This window comes from Meriones unguiculatus, chromosome 4 (assembly GCF_030254825.1).
Source record: "Meriones unguiculatus strain TT.TT164.6M chromosome 4, Bangor_MerUng_6.1, whole genome shotgun sequence".
In the NCBI taxonomy this organism is placed as follows: domain Eukaryota; kingdom Metazoa; phylum Chordata; class Mammalia; order Rodentia; family Muridae; genus Meriones; species Meriones unguiculatus.
In genome coordinates this window covers 129,606,526-129,621,458 of record NC_083352.1, presented here as the reverse complement: position 1 = coordinate 129,621,458, position 14,933 = coordinate 129,606,526, and positions in this window count along the sequence as shown.

The window sequence follows — 14,933 nt, the reverse complement described above, 5'->3', positions numbered from 1 at the left end:
GAGGAAAAAGCAATGGGAGAGGAGCGTGAGCCCTCACATGCTGCATGATTTATAAGAAGAAAGAGCAAAGCGTGGTCATGTGAATAATGCCCATTTGTTTTCTTTCAAAGATTTCTGCAGTCACTGTTGTAGAGAAAAGCCATGCTGCCAGTCTTCACACTGTAAATACAGGTGGGGCTGGCTACAATACTTATAATTTACTTTGATAGCCTCAAACAAATTAGACCAGAATTCTGCAGATAAATAGATATGCAGTTCTTTCTCACCTAAACATACCTGGCTCTATGGGGCTGGAAAAGAGGAGCGGTCAACATCTGGCCAGGTGACTCTCTCCACTCTCTCAGAACTTTTCTAAGCAGAGGCCACCTTTAACCCCCTGAAATGAATAAGCCAGTGTCATAACTGTTGTGTAATTATCAAAGAACAGGGGAAGGTCCTGGGAAGAAGCCTATTGTCCTGGTCTTTTCTTCCTTCTAATCCAGGTCCCCTACTGCTAGAGCTTGGATAGGAAGAGCTGGTTAATCCTCATGGTCATCTTGACTGGATTCAGAATAAATTAGAAGATTCTCCTCTGGGGGTGCCTGTGGACATGTTTCAGAGAACTTTAATTGTGGAAGGAAGGTCTTTCCCACACATGAGCAGCACCATCCCATGGGCAAAGGCTTCAATGGAAAAGATGGAAGGAGGGTGGCTGTTCTGAACACCAGCAGTCTTCCTTTGCTTCTTCACTGTGGACACAATATGACCAGCTGTCTCACGTTCCCACCACCAGAGTCTCAAGATGCTCAGGGCACCAATATCTTTCCTTCTTTAGGTTACTTTCATCAGATATTCTGTCACGGCAACAAGAATTAACTAATATAGAAAATGTCCCCCCCTCCCGAAGGCCCATGTGTTAAAGACTTGGTCCCCAGCTGGCCACATTATTTGGAGAGGCTCTGACAATTTTTAAATGAGGTATGTAGCTGAAGGAAGTAGGCAACGAGGGGTGTGTTGTTGGGAGCATCTTGTTCTAGGTTATTACTGTCTGTCTCTACTTCCTGCCTGCAAGGAAGAGAACCTCAGTGTCACTTCCCCACCATTATGAAATTCTGTTCAATAATCTCTGAAACAGTGAGCTGAAACAAATTCTTCCCCTTAAGTTTTCTGTCAGGTATCTGAGGCAATGGCACACCAGTGTAACTAACACACCCATGAAATCACCACAACCTTTTCTATTAGCAACTTCTAAATTCTAAATGATTATGTATTTCAATCATTTGATATATCAACTCCAGTCATTCATCAGTGAATATTGCAGGGGAAATCTGACAAGAAAATCTTAGCTATTTTCATTAGTGTGGGGCATGGCTAGCTGACCTTCTTAGGGCATCCTTATGGATACCAATAGAGATAGGATTCCTCCTGCCTTAAGCATGCTCCACAGCTGGTTGTGGAAACCTAGAATGTTCCATAATAATCTGCCTTTTCATGGATAGCACCCGGGTCCTCTGTGGAAGTGGTACCTCTTTGGGCAGCTCACCGTCAATGGGCATCTAGTCAACAAGAAGTAGCTGCCTGGGGTCCTCCAGGACTGGTCCTCTTACCATCCCTTCTGCCTACTGTATATTACCTACCTGGAATCATTCCTGGTACAAAGTTCTAAATTCTGGCCATGTACCTAAAATGCTAACCAAGAAGCATTCTGAGTGAGCACGTCAGAGACAGAAACAACACAATCTCATCTCCTATGCTTTGGACTGCAGAGACACAAATCCAGACTTTCTGCAATTTCCCTCTAAGAAATGAAAGGACATTAACAAAGCCCCTGTACACTGCCATCCATTCAGATAAGAGAGGCATCTTTGGAATTTTCTGTTTGTCAAATTTGTTTGAGCTAGGGGGAAAAATAAATGTCTTCTAAAAATAAATGCCAGGAACTCAGTGCAATGCTCCCTTTGAATAGGCGAGAGCACCCTCATGTGGCAGACACTTAGAATGTCAACTCAGAATCCAAGTGCAGGCAGCTTCACAACTGGGAAAGAAGGCTCAACCTTTGAGGCTGAATCAACAGTCCGGCAGCGTAAATTGTTCTATTGAATGAGCACGTAGCATTTCTGTACTCAGAATGTTTTGTGCTATATTTGGCACAGTGGTCCTATTGTATTGTCCACAGCGACAGCAGTAACATCTCTGAGAACTGGTTAGAAGTGCAAATTGCTGCTGCTTTAGAAACTGTGATCATAAAGTCTAGCCTCCAAGTATCACCATGCCTTCTTTGAATTCTGAAGCTTATTCATGTGTATGCTCACATATGGTATATGTGTTCATGTATATACGCACATATGTGGGTGTGATGTGCAGGTGTATGGAAGCCATACGCCAATATTGGATGTATTCTTTAATGGCCCTTCATCTTACTTTTATTTATATTTCTTGTGTGTATGCACATGCAGGTATGTTCCCATATTTACCCATAACTTTGCAGACTCAAGCCATTTCACCTTACTTTTTGAGGTAGGGTATTTCACTGAATGTGGACCTTACCAATTCAGCCGAATTGGCTAGGGATCCTTCTAACTCAGGCCCCACAGAAACCCTATATAAATCCTGCCACGTGCTCAGCCACCCTCCTGCGTTTTTCCCTCCCAATATATCCCTTTTGTGAGGTTGGCTGTGTGGTGTGACTTTGTGGTATTGCTTGACTCTTGCTTGCCAAGACACCTCTGGGAGCAGAGCTGTAACACTTTCACTGGAGAAGCCTTCCCCTGCTGAAGCAGAGCTCTATATATATACACATGGTTCATGAAAGAACCAGGCCTGGTAGCCCATGGACAGCCACATCTTATTGGACTGATGACTAAGAATGAACTGCCTGGGAGTTACTTCCACAAAGGACCCTTAGCTTTTATCCATGAGAAGGCAGGCTATTATACAATATTCTAGGTTTCCTCTTCCTACTTCCAGCTGTGGAGGGTAGGTTGCTCAGGGCAGCAGGAGTCCTATAGCTATTGGGGCCATAGGTTACCCTGACTAGGACAGCTTGCCATGCCCCAACTTTATATTTGAGACAGGTATATTAAATATGGATCTCATCAATTGATCTAGACTAGCTAGGCAGTGAGCTCTGGGAACCACCTTCCTGTCTCAGTCCACAGAGAGCTAGTTATATATTTAACTCTATAGCTAGATGCCCCAGCATCTAGCTTTTATGTGGGTTCTGGATATTCCAACTTAGATCCATATGGTTGCACAGCATGCACTTTATCAACTGCCATACCAGTCTCGTATGCAGTAGGTGGTTGGTATGCTAGTTTAATACACAGCCAGCAGTTGGCATACTAGTCTACTATTCAGGGGTAAGGTAGCATAATAATCTAGTATGCAGTTGGCATGCTAGCCTAGTATACTGTGGGCAGTTGGTACATGCGTCTAGTATGCAGTTGGAAGTTGGCATACTATTCTAGTATACCCATGGCAGTTGGCATTCTAATGTAGTATACTAGTCTACTATATAGTTGGCAGTTAATATGGTAGTCTAGTATACAGCTGGAAGTTGGTATAAAGTCTAGTATACAGTTGGCAACTAGTATGATAGCTTAGTATACAGATAGCAAATTGGCATGCTAGTCTAGCATGAGAGAGCTATGAACAGGAAGGAAGTCACTGGGTGAGCTCTCTGCCCCAGGCAAACTCATTTGAAAGCAGTTTAGATTCAGCTTAGAAGAACCAGTGTACCAACCAGAAGAAGGAAGCCAGAAACAGAGTTTGTGAGGAGACCTACCAGAGATGTACCCACCTGAGCATCAAGTCATCTACCTGCGTGTCAGCATTAGGAAGAGGACAGCAGCTGTGCAGACTAGGAAACTGAGTCTTCAGGGATTAGGCAATTCACACTTGACCTTACAGGTCTAGGTCTCCCTTTTCTTTCTGCTTGATCTTCCTGGATTTCTTCTAATGATCACAAAAGCCAATGAGGCTCTTGTTCTAATTCTAGAAGGAATTGTGAAGCATGAGGGACCTTCCCCCTTCCCCCCTCCCCCTGTAAGGCTGATGTAATATGGACCTCACAGGGAGAGAACATGCCCACATTCCAGTCAGAGGTATAGACAGATGGCACAGGGTAGGAAATGAAGTTCTCAATGCATACCTCTGGCTGAGAGACCAGCAGAAGTACTTGAGAACAAGTGGCATTTGAAGTCTTGAAAGAAGGGCCTTCTTCCTTTCTCTCTGTTAAATACTTGAGATGAAAGCCACACAACATAAAATGAACATTTTTAAGTGAATAGTTTAATGGCATTCAATGTTATTTGACTTCTTTTTAGCTCTGAGGTGTTCCCACACAATAGAACCCCTTTTCTTATTGGGCTACTTCTCTCCCAGTACTCTTTGCCCACAATCCCTAGAAAATGCCAGTCTGCATTCTGCTTCTATTGTTTTCCTTAATATGGATATTTCACATAAGTAAAAACATACTCTAGAAGACCTTTTGTGTCTGACTTCCTTCATGTAGTGTACTTTCAAGGTTCATCCACACTGTAGCATGTAGCAAAACCTCATTCATTTTTCATGGCTGAATTAAATTCCATTGTATAGTCAGACCACATTTTGCTTATTCATTCATCCAGAGATGGACTTTTGAGTTGTTTCCTGCTTTGGGCTATTATAAATATTCATAAACAAATGTTTGAGCACCTGTTTTCAATTCTTTAGAGTACATATCAAGGATTAGACTTGCTAGATCACATGGTAAATCAGTTTAATTTGGGGCAGGGGAAGCAACTGCCATGCCACATTCCACAGTGACCATTTTACAATCACACAGTGTACAAGGCTTCCAATTTCTCTACCACCTCACTGGCATTAGTTATTTTCAGTGACACCTCACTGGGGTTTTGATTTGCACACTCAGGGAAGGACATTCAGTCCATCTTTCAAGGCTACAGCTCCTGCCTAACCAACCAGGTAATAGGCCTGTAATCCCCACTGCTTTGGAGGCTGAGACAAGAGAATCAAATTGCAAGGCCAAACAGAGTGAACTCAAGGCCATCCCTGATTCAACAAGACCCTGAATCTAGCTTGAAGATTTTGGCAGGCTCAGTCTCAAAATAAAGCCTACCAAGAGAGCTGATTGAGCTGTCTCTGAAGGTAAAGCACTTGCCACCAAGCCTGACAACCTGAGTATAAGTTCAGGTGACTACAAAAAGAGAACTGAAGCTCAAACCTCTGATCTCCACATGTGCACTGATAAGTAATCCATATACCTCCCCCCACACACAAATAAATAAATAAATAAATAAATAAATACAAAACTAAGGTCTGGGGAGATGGCTCAGTCAGTAAAGTGCTTGCCATGTAAGCATGAAGACCTGATGCCCATGAAGTTCAGATTCCCACACCCCTATAAAAAGCCAGACAGTGCATCTGTAATCTTAGCATGGGCGAGGCAAAAGCAGGATCCCTAGGGCTTGCTAGCCAGCTAGGCTATCTAAAAACATGAGCTCTAGGTTCAAAAGCTAAGGTAGAAGAAGATCTCTGATGGCTTATGGCTTCCACATGCTTATGAACAAGTTTGAACAGAAGTGAACACATTTACACCACACATATACAAATAAAGACAAAAATTTATTTAAAAAAAATAAAAAGGAATTGGGACTGGCAAGATGGCTCAATAGGAAGGAACACTTGCCACCAAGCTTGAAGACCTGCTTCAGTTCCCCAGAACCCGTATCATGGAAGGAGGGGACTGACTCCCATGAGCTACTCAGACTTCTACACACACTCTGTCACACACACATAAAGGTGGTTTTTTTTGTTTTTGTTTTTGTTTTTTTTTAAAACTAAAGTAGGGACTGAAGGGATGGCTTAGAAGTAAAGAGAACTTGCTGCTTTTGCAGAGAACCCAGGTTCTATTCCCAGCACCCAAATGACAGCTTATAGCAGCAGTTCTCAACCTGTGATTTGAACCCCTTTGGCAAACACCCAAAATATTTATTGTTCATAACAGTAGCAAAATTACAGTTATGAGGTAGCAACAAAAATAATATTATGGTTGTGGGTCACCACAACATCAGTAACTGTATTAAAGGGTCACAGCTTTAGGAAGGTTGAGAGCCACTGGCTTCCAGCTTTCTGTAACTACAGTTCCAGGGGACTGATACCCTCCTCTGACCTGTGTAGGCACCAGGCATATAAGCAATGTATATACATAAAGGCAGAAAAAACACTCATGCACAAAATAAATTAATCTTTTTAAAAATTTTCAACAAGAACCCAAACTAAGCTCCAGGCACTTCACACATACTAATAGAGAGCTATGACTATCCCCAAGAGTTATGTCAGTAAGACATTAATCATAGTCACATTGGCTTGCATGACCCACACAGAAATGAACATAGACAATGTCACCACTAAGGGAAAAAATTTCCTGGCCACAAATATATGACAGATAAAATATTTGACATCAAAGTTCAACATCCCTTCTTGATAAAAGAAATGGGGAACTCAGAATACAGGGGAAATACCTCTACCTAATGCAGGCTACATACAAAAACACATGGCCAACATTATACTCCATGGGGGAAAACTAGTCATCTCTTCTAAAGTAATAATGGGACAAGGATTTCCCTGTGCTCATTCAGTTCAATATACTGACTGAAGTCCTCATCAGAGCAATAAAGGGAGAAAAAAAAAAAACACAAAAGATACAAATAAAAAAGAAAAAAGACACACGATCTTTCTCTGCAAATATATGATCCTACGCTTACTTGTTTTAATTTTTATTTAACTTTTTATATGTCTGGGTTTTTTCCATGTGTGTATGTCTGTGCTTTGTGTGAGTGTCTGGTGACTGTGCAGAGCAGAAGAGAGCATCAGATTTCCTGGAACTGAAGTTACAAATGATTGTGAGCTGCCATGTGTGTTCTGGGAACCAAACCCAGCTACTCTAAAAGAGCAGCCATTGTTTTTTTTTTTTTATTTTTTTAAATATTAGATAGTTTATTAACTTTCTATTCCAGCTGTATCCTGCTCCCTTATTCCCTCCCAATCCCACCCTCCCTCCCTCATCAACTCCCTGCCCCTTTCCAAGTCCACTGATAAGGGAGAACCTCCTCCCCTTTCATCTGACCCTGTTTTATCGGGTATCTTCAGGACTGGCTGCAAAGTCCTCCTCTGTGGCCTAGCAGGGCTGCTCCTCCCTGAGGGAGGGTCAAAGAGCCCACCATTGAGTTCATGTCAGAAATAGTCCCTGTTCCCCTTACTAGGGTATCCACGTGGATACTGAGCTACCATAGGCTACATCCAAGTAGAGGTTCTAGGTTATAACCATACATGGTCCTTGGTTGGAGAAACAGTCTCATAAAAGAACCCTGTGCCTAGATAGATTTGGTCCTTGTGGAGATCCTGTCCTCTCCAGGTCATATTAACTCCCCCTTCTTTCATATGATTCCCTGCCCTCTGCAGAAGCTTTGCTTATGAGTCTTAGTATCTGCTTTGATACACTGCTAAGTAGAGTCTTTCAGAGGACCTTTGTGGTAGGCTCCTGTCCTGTTGTTACTTGTTTTCTCCTACATCCAATGTCCATCCCGTTTATCTTTCTAAGTGAGGATTGATCATCTTACCCCGGGTCCTCTTTTTTGTTTATCTTCTTTAGGTGTATAGATTTCAGTATATTTATCCTATCTTATAGGTCTATATAAGTGAGTATATACCATGTGTGTCTTTCTGCTTTTGGGATACCTCACTCAGGATAATCCTTTCTAGGCCCCACTATTTGCCAGCAAATTTCATGATTTCCTTGTTTTTAATTGCTTTTAATTGTGTAAAAGTACCAAAATTTCTGTATCCATTACTCCATTGATGGACATATGGGTTGTTTCCAGGTTCTGGCTATTACAAATAAAGCTGCTAAAAACATGGTTGAGCAGATGTCCTTATTGTGTACTTGAGCCTCTTCTGGATATATTCCTAGGAGTGGTATAGCTGGATCTTGAGGAAGCACTATTCCTAATTGTCTGAGAAAGCCACAGATTGATTTCCAAAGTGGTTGTACAAGTTTGCATTCCCACCAGCAATGGAGGAGGCTTCCCCTTTCTCCACAACCTCTCCAGCATGTGCTGTCACTTGAGTTTTTCATCTTAGCCATTCTGGTGGGTGTCAGGTGAAATCTCAGGGTTGTTTTGATTTGCATCTCTCTGATGGCTAAGGGCATTGAGTATTTCTTTAAGTGTTTCTCTGCCATTCTGTATTCCTCTACTAAGAATTCTCTGTTTAGCTCTGTACCCCATTTTTTAATCAGATTGCTTGATTTGTTGCTTTTTAACTTCTTTAATTCTTTATATATTCTGGATATCAGCCCTCTGTCAGATATAGGGTTGGTGAAGATCCTTTCCCAGTTTGTAGGCTGTCATTTTGTTCTCACAACAGTATCTTTTGCTTTACAGAAGCTTTTCAGTTTCATGAGGTCCCATTTATTGATTGTTGCTCTTAGAGCCTGTGCTGTTGGTGTTCTGTTCAGGAAGTTGTCACGTGTGCCAATAAGTTCTAGGCTTTTCCCCACTTTTTCTTCTAACCGATTTAGTGTGTCTGGTTTTATGGTGAGGTCTTTGATCCATTTGGACTTTAGTTTTGTGCAGGGTGATAAATATGGATCTATTTTCATTTTTCTGCATGTAGACATCCAGTTGGATCAGCATCATTTGTTGAAGATGCTGTCTTTTTTCCATTGAATGGTTTTGGTAGCCATTGTTCTTAACCACTGAGCCATCTCATCTCTCCATCTTCATGGACCATACTTCAAACAAACAACTAAAGACTCTACAAGACAACTCATTAAGTAAAGTAGCAGCATACAGAATCAACATACCAAAATCCATATACCAAAAATTAACACTCTGAGTAAGAAATTTAAAAAAACAAACATAGAAGTGAAAAAGCTTTACAATGAAAACTTTAAACACTGAAGAAAGAAATGAGGAAACTAGAAGATGCAAAGTTCCCCAACCCCTTCCTCACATGCTTATAGATCAGCAGAATTAATATTATAGACATGACTATTTTACCAAAAGTGATTTACAAAGTCTACAATATCTATTAAAATGCCAATGACATTTTTCTTTTGAGAGAGGGTCTCATCATGCCCTGGCTGGCCTGGAGTTTGCTTTGTGGATCAAGCTGGCCTTGAACTGCCAGAGACCCACCTGCCTCTGCTTCCTAAGTAATGGGATTATAGGCATGTCACCATGCCCAGCAACATTCTTCACAGAATTAAAAACAAAACAAAACAATTCTACAATTCACTCACACATTCTCACATACACATCCTTTCGAAAGGAATGAGACAGAGCCATGCTAACTTCATAATACCTGTTTTCAAACTATACCACAGTGCTATAGTCATAAAAACTTGATCTTTGGTGTTATTATAAAGAAAGAAAATCCCATCATCCAATTTAAGCAATAATGACTCAGGAGCTAGATGCTGGAGTTAAAACCTACTACTCAGGAAACAGGGAAAGCACACAGCTGATCTTCCTACTCAGCTGATATCCCAAAAGTAAAAAAGTCTTTCTATTCAGTTCATGTTCCAGAAGAAAAAAGGAAAAGGGAGGAAAAAAGCCAAAAGCCCCAAATCCCAAAAGCCAAAGGCCCTTTCTTCTTCTCCAAACTGTCTTATTAAATACCCTTCTCTCAATGTCCCCCTTTTCTGTTTAATCCTTGTCAGCTGGTTACTTGCTCCACCTCTTGACCTAGGGTTAACTTTATTCACTCCAGTTTATAGAAAGCTTTTGGATTAAATGTGTATGATAGGGCTGAGCCACAAAGCAAACATCTGATTACAATAAACATCTGATTACAAAGGTTTTGGATTAAAGGTGTGTGCTAGGGCTCATCCATTCCACAACTAGAAACAGGTTTCCACAGTTCACAATCTTGGGGTTCACAATGGGATTAAATATCCTGCAATATTGGCTGGACAGATAGCTCAGTGGTTAAGAGCACTTGCTCTTCTACAGGTCCCAAGTTCAATTCCCAGAACCTACATGGTGACTTATAACCATCTAAAACTCCAGTTCCAGGGGATCCAATTACCTCTTCTGACTTCTGTAGGCACAGGGCATTCACATAGTGTTTAGACATGACATACATGCAGAAAAAAAAAAAAACACCCAAACACATAAATGAAGATAATTTTTAAAAATTATTTTTAAAAGATAGGCAGACCACTAGAATAGAATAGGGAACTCGGAAATAAGCCAACAAATATGTCAGAGTTATGCATTAGAGGGACTGGAGAGATGAAAGGCTCAGCAGTTAAAAGCACTGGCTACTCTTCCAAAGAACCTAGGTTTGACTCTAGCACCCACATATTGGCTCACAACCATCCCTAACCCTAGTTTTGGTGATTCTGATATCCTTGTCTGGCTTCCATAGGCACTACGTACACAGGATACACAGACATACATGCAAGTAAAACACTGACACATAAAATGAAAGTAAATAAATCTTTTAAAGTATACTTTGGAGAAAAGACCCAGAACATCCTGAGCAAGGTTCTTGAAGAGTGGGCATAAATGAAAAGATGTTCTTGACCAAATTTGGAAGTACAATCTGTCACAATAAGGAATGAGGAACCATTGGGACTGCAATGTGTATGTGTGCATGATGCCATTGTGTATGTTACACATATTTGTAACCATGCATCTGAGTGTGCGCTATAGTGCACAGACATCTTTTTCCAGCCCTCTGTATATGTGAGTGGGAAGACATCTTATTCCAGTCCTCCTTTCTCACTGATCAAGTGGTCTTTACCTCTGTTCATATTTGTGCTCACAGCCACACCTTCATTCTAAGCTTATTGGCCTCAGATCTTTTGACCTTCCACAAATCCCTTTCTCTTTCATTTGCAGATAGCTCCTCTATGTATTTCTGAAAGACTTGCTCTCTCAAGTGGTTTTGGTGGAATTGTATAGCAGGTGAATGGCACGTGGCTGGAGTTGGGTTAATCAAACTCCATTTCTCAGGAACCTAATTTGAGCAGTGAATCCCAGAGGCTAGAAACTGCTCAAGGATCTATCATCCCATTGCAGCTGGCTCTAGTTTGCTTTTTAGTGCTGTGATAAACACCTGCCAGAGCCCACCGCCAGGGTTGAACAGTACCTGAGTGGGGAGTGAGGATTAAAATAATTAAAACATCACACTACACACGGGATTGGCTCGAGAGGGCTGTCAGTAAGACTGCAGCATGGGTTTATTCCACAATTCATTTTTTATAGGCAAAGCAAAAACAAGTCACATCAATACAAAAAGAAAAGTTTGTGGAACCACCAAACTTCTGTTCTAAAACTACTTCCCTATAGCAGACAGGGTCCAAGGTCACAAAGACAAGCTTTAAGGAACTTGGAATAAGTTTTAAGGAACTTGGTGAAACTTCTTTTCTCTGTCTCAAGGTGAAGGCCAGGGTGAAAACATGAATAACAAAGCAGCTTGACAAACAAGCAGCTCTCCACAAACACCAAGACCAAAAGGAAGGCAGGGAAAAATTTGTTTCATATTACAGTTCATTGTCCATCATAAAGAGAAGTCAAGACAGGAATTCAAAAACAAACCTGTAGGCAGGAACTGAAGCAGAGACCATGGAAACACACTTACTGGATTGTTCCTCATGGCTTGCTCAGCTTGCTCTTACTCAGGACCACTTGCCCAGGAGTAACGCTATCCATGCTGGGCTAGGCCCACCCATGTTAATCATCAAGAAAATGTTCTCAGACTTGCCTACATGCCAATATATTTAATTTTAAATTCTATTTTATTTCATTTAATGTGTGTGAATATTTTGCCTGCATGTGTGTCTATGTAAGACTTGTGTTCCTGGTGCACAGAAGAGGACATCAGATCTCCTGGAACTGCAGTTACAGGTAGTTGTGAGCCTCTCAAACGCAGGTACTCAAGTACTCTGAATCACTAAGTCTTCTCTCTTGACCTCTAGAGAACAATCTTATGGAGGCATTTTCTCTGTTGAGCCTGGACCCTACTTATGTCAAGCAGAAGAAAAAAAAAAAAAAAAAAAAAAAAAAGCTAAACAGCTCTTTAAGCAATTGCTGTCCAGTTCTTCTTGTTTCCAGGAATCACCTTCCCAATGACTGCTGTTGTCTCTCCTAGAAGCCTTCCCATAAAGACCTGTCCACTTATATTAGTCGATTGATTTCTTTTACTTTGAAAATACTGATTTAGATGTTCCATTTTGACCACACACAAAGGCTCTATGGTCATGTGTGACCTGCCTCACCATTTCAGGTTGCTGGTAGCAGAGTTAGAAAAAGGTGCAACTGAGATTTAGTCAATACCAGTCATTACAGCTGTCTCAGGCAAACAGTACCATTACAGGGAGCACTTCTGTGTAATATCTACAGAAGCAGCATTCCAGGTGTCTACATTCTTTTTCTTGGCAGAAGAGAAGACAGAGGATGGACTTGATACAACACTGCCTGGCTTTAATGAGTGTACTTCTTCCATGTCTCCCCACAGTCCAGTCCCTAAATGAGCTCACAGAAATATAGCCTTGGTCCACCAGAATTCAGATGGTGGCCTGCCAAGGTCAAGAGACAGAAAAAAACAGATGTGGTTCAGGTAGCAAAGTAACTGATACACAGCTGCCGGGACACTGCTGTGAATCCAGTGACTTCAAGTCACATAACTGCTTTTGAAAACATGCTGTTCAGATTCTGTTCCAGGGAATAGACCTGACAGTGGGGTAGGAGAGCAAGCCTGTGTTGACAGATTTTAAGATCGGTAAGTCAGGTCCAACTGTGTGTGTGGCCCAGATGTGTCCTTCTTCCCGGACAGGCTCCATGTGGCAAATGGGAACACTAGCTCCACAGCTGCTTAAACCAGACTCATTTACAAAAAGTGCCCATGTGATGGGTAACAAATCCCATCAATTTGTCATATGCTTGTCCCTAAGGTAAAAGCCAATCATTTCACTAAAAGGACTGTTGATGAATGAAAAAGTTGCTGTTGACATAAAATATAAAACATAATTTGGTCCTATTAATGTTTTTTGGATGCTAATTTGTACTCAACCCATGTGAAGCCCCTCCCAAGAATATAACTGCTTTACAGAGGTACACTAGATAAGCAAACTTACATGTCACAATCACACTGTTGATATGCAAGGACACAATGCTGAAGGTGAAGTAACTACACGTGAGCCCAGCTTTCTACACTCTAGAAACTGTAAAGTCCAAAACTGAAGACTGGGGCTGAGATGTAGTACAAAGAATTTGCTTAGCATGTTGAAGCTGTGGGTTAAACCATCACCACCACCATCTCTCTTTCACACACACACACACACACACACTGAAGTTGATAGTCCAAACATTCAAGGAAGGGCTCACTTCTTCTCACCTTTCCAGTCTGCCTCATCACTGAGGAGTCAGTTTCCCCTCAGGGGAGTAAGAAGACTGAAACACTGCTGTCCATTCTCATATTCAAAGATAAAATGTTCCTTTCCAAGAGAACTCCTTTTCCAGTCTAATAGTAGTAACTGGGTACCCTAACACCCTGTGATGGCTATTCTTGGTTGTTACCTTGACTACATCTGGAATTAACTAAAACACGAACGACTGGGCTCACCTGTGAAAGACTTTTTTTTTCTTTAATTAAATCATTTGAAGTGGGAAGAAACGAGGTGAGAAGAGCCACCTTTATTCTGGACCACACCTTCTGATAAATATCAGCCTATATAGAAAACATGAAAGAAACCGGGTGCAGTGGCAAACACACCTTTAATTCCAGCACTCTGGCAAGCAGAAACAAGCGGATCTGGTATGCAAGGCCAGTCTGGTCTACTAAGCAAGTCCAAGACAGCCAGGGCTGTTCCACAGAGAAACCCTGTCTCAAAAAACAAAACAAACAAAAAGCAGGGAAGAAGGAAGCTCTTTCTCTTTGTCTGCTTGCTGTCACCATTGCAAGAAAGTCCCATTCCATCACCGGCATTAAAGCCTACGTGTGAGAAGAGAGAGCGAGCCAGACAGAGGGACAGAGAAAGAGAGGGCCTTGACTACTTCCTTCAACTCTGTTAGTGGTATGTCCCTTGGAGTCGGGGTTATCTCTAATCTCCCCAAACTCAAGGGCTACAGAAAGAATAAAAGTCAAGTTATCTCTCGAGCAGATTCCTAAGACCTATTACGCCCTATCTCCAGGTCTACGAAGCCATTTTTTGTGTAACTACTGCTCCAAAGACACTTACTCATCCTAAGGAACTCAGCCTCCAATTTACTTCTTTCAACAGTGCAAACTTTTCACCTACTTGACTGAAGTGGGGAATGACCTATAGTAAGTAGGCTGCCTAGTTTCTTAACTATAAAAGCAACGGTTCCCTTGGGAACATGAGCAAAAGGAGCCAAGAGTTAGCCAACAAAATACAGATTGAAGTACTTCATTTAACCTAGCCACTTCCAGAGAACTCTCCTAGCAGGGCAGAGGAAGCACAGAATCGTGTTTCGCGAAAATTAGCTTTTAAGGTTTCGTTTTACTCGGAAGTTTCCCAAGTTCCCATACAAAATGGTTCCATTCTAACGCTAAGTATTTAGACTGTTGCAGATTAACCAAAATGCGGCACCTTAAGTGGAACAACGAGCCACAGCTGGATCCAGCGGGGACCTCAACTTGCAGGGCACAGAAAGTCAACTGCCACTGTTTGCTACCTCGCCCTCATCTTCGACCTCAATTCTTTTCACCAGACTAAAATTGGTTCTCTCTTATAAGCCCATCAGCAGTGTCAACTCTAAGCAGCTTCACCTAAGAAAGGGCGCGCTCAGCCACAGACTCAGCTTTCCACCGAGGCGTCCTATTTGCTGGGCTCAATCGAGAGCCTTCCTGAAGCCATGCTGCTGTCACGAGCCTCCACAAGGAGAGCAACCCAACACAGAGGAAAGGAACCAGGTCCACTC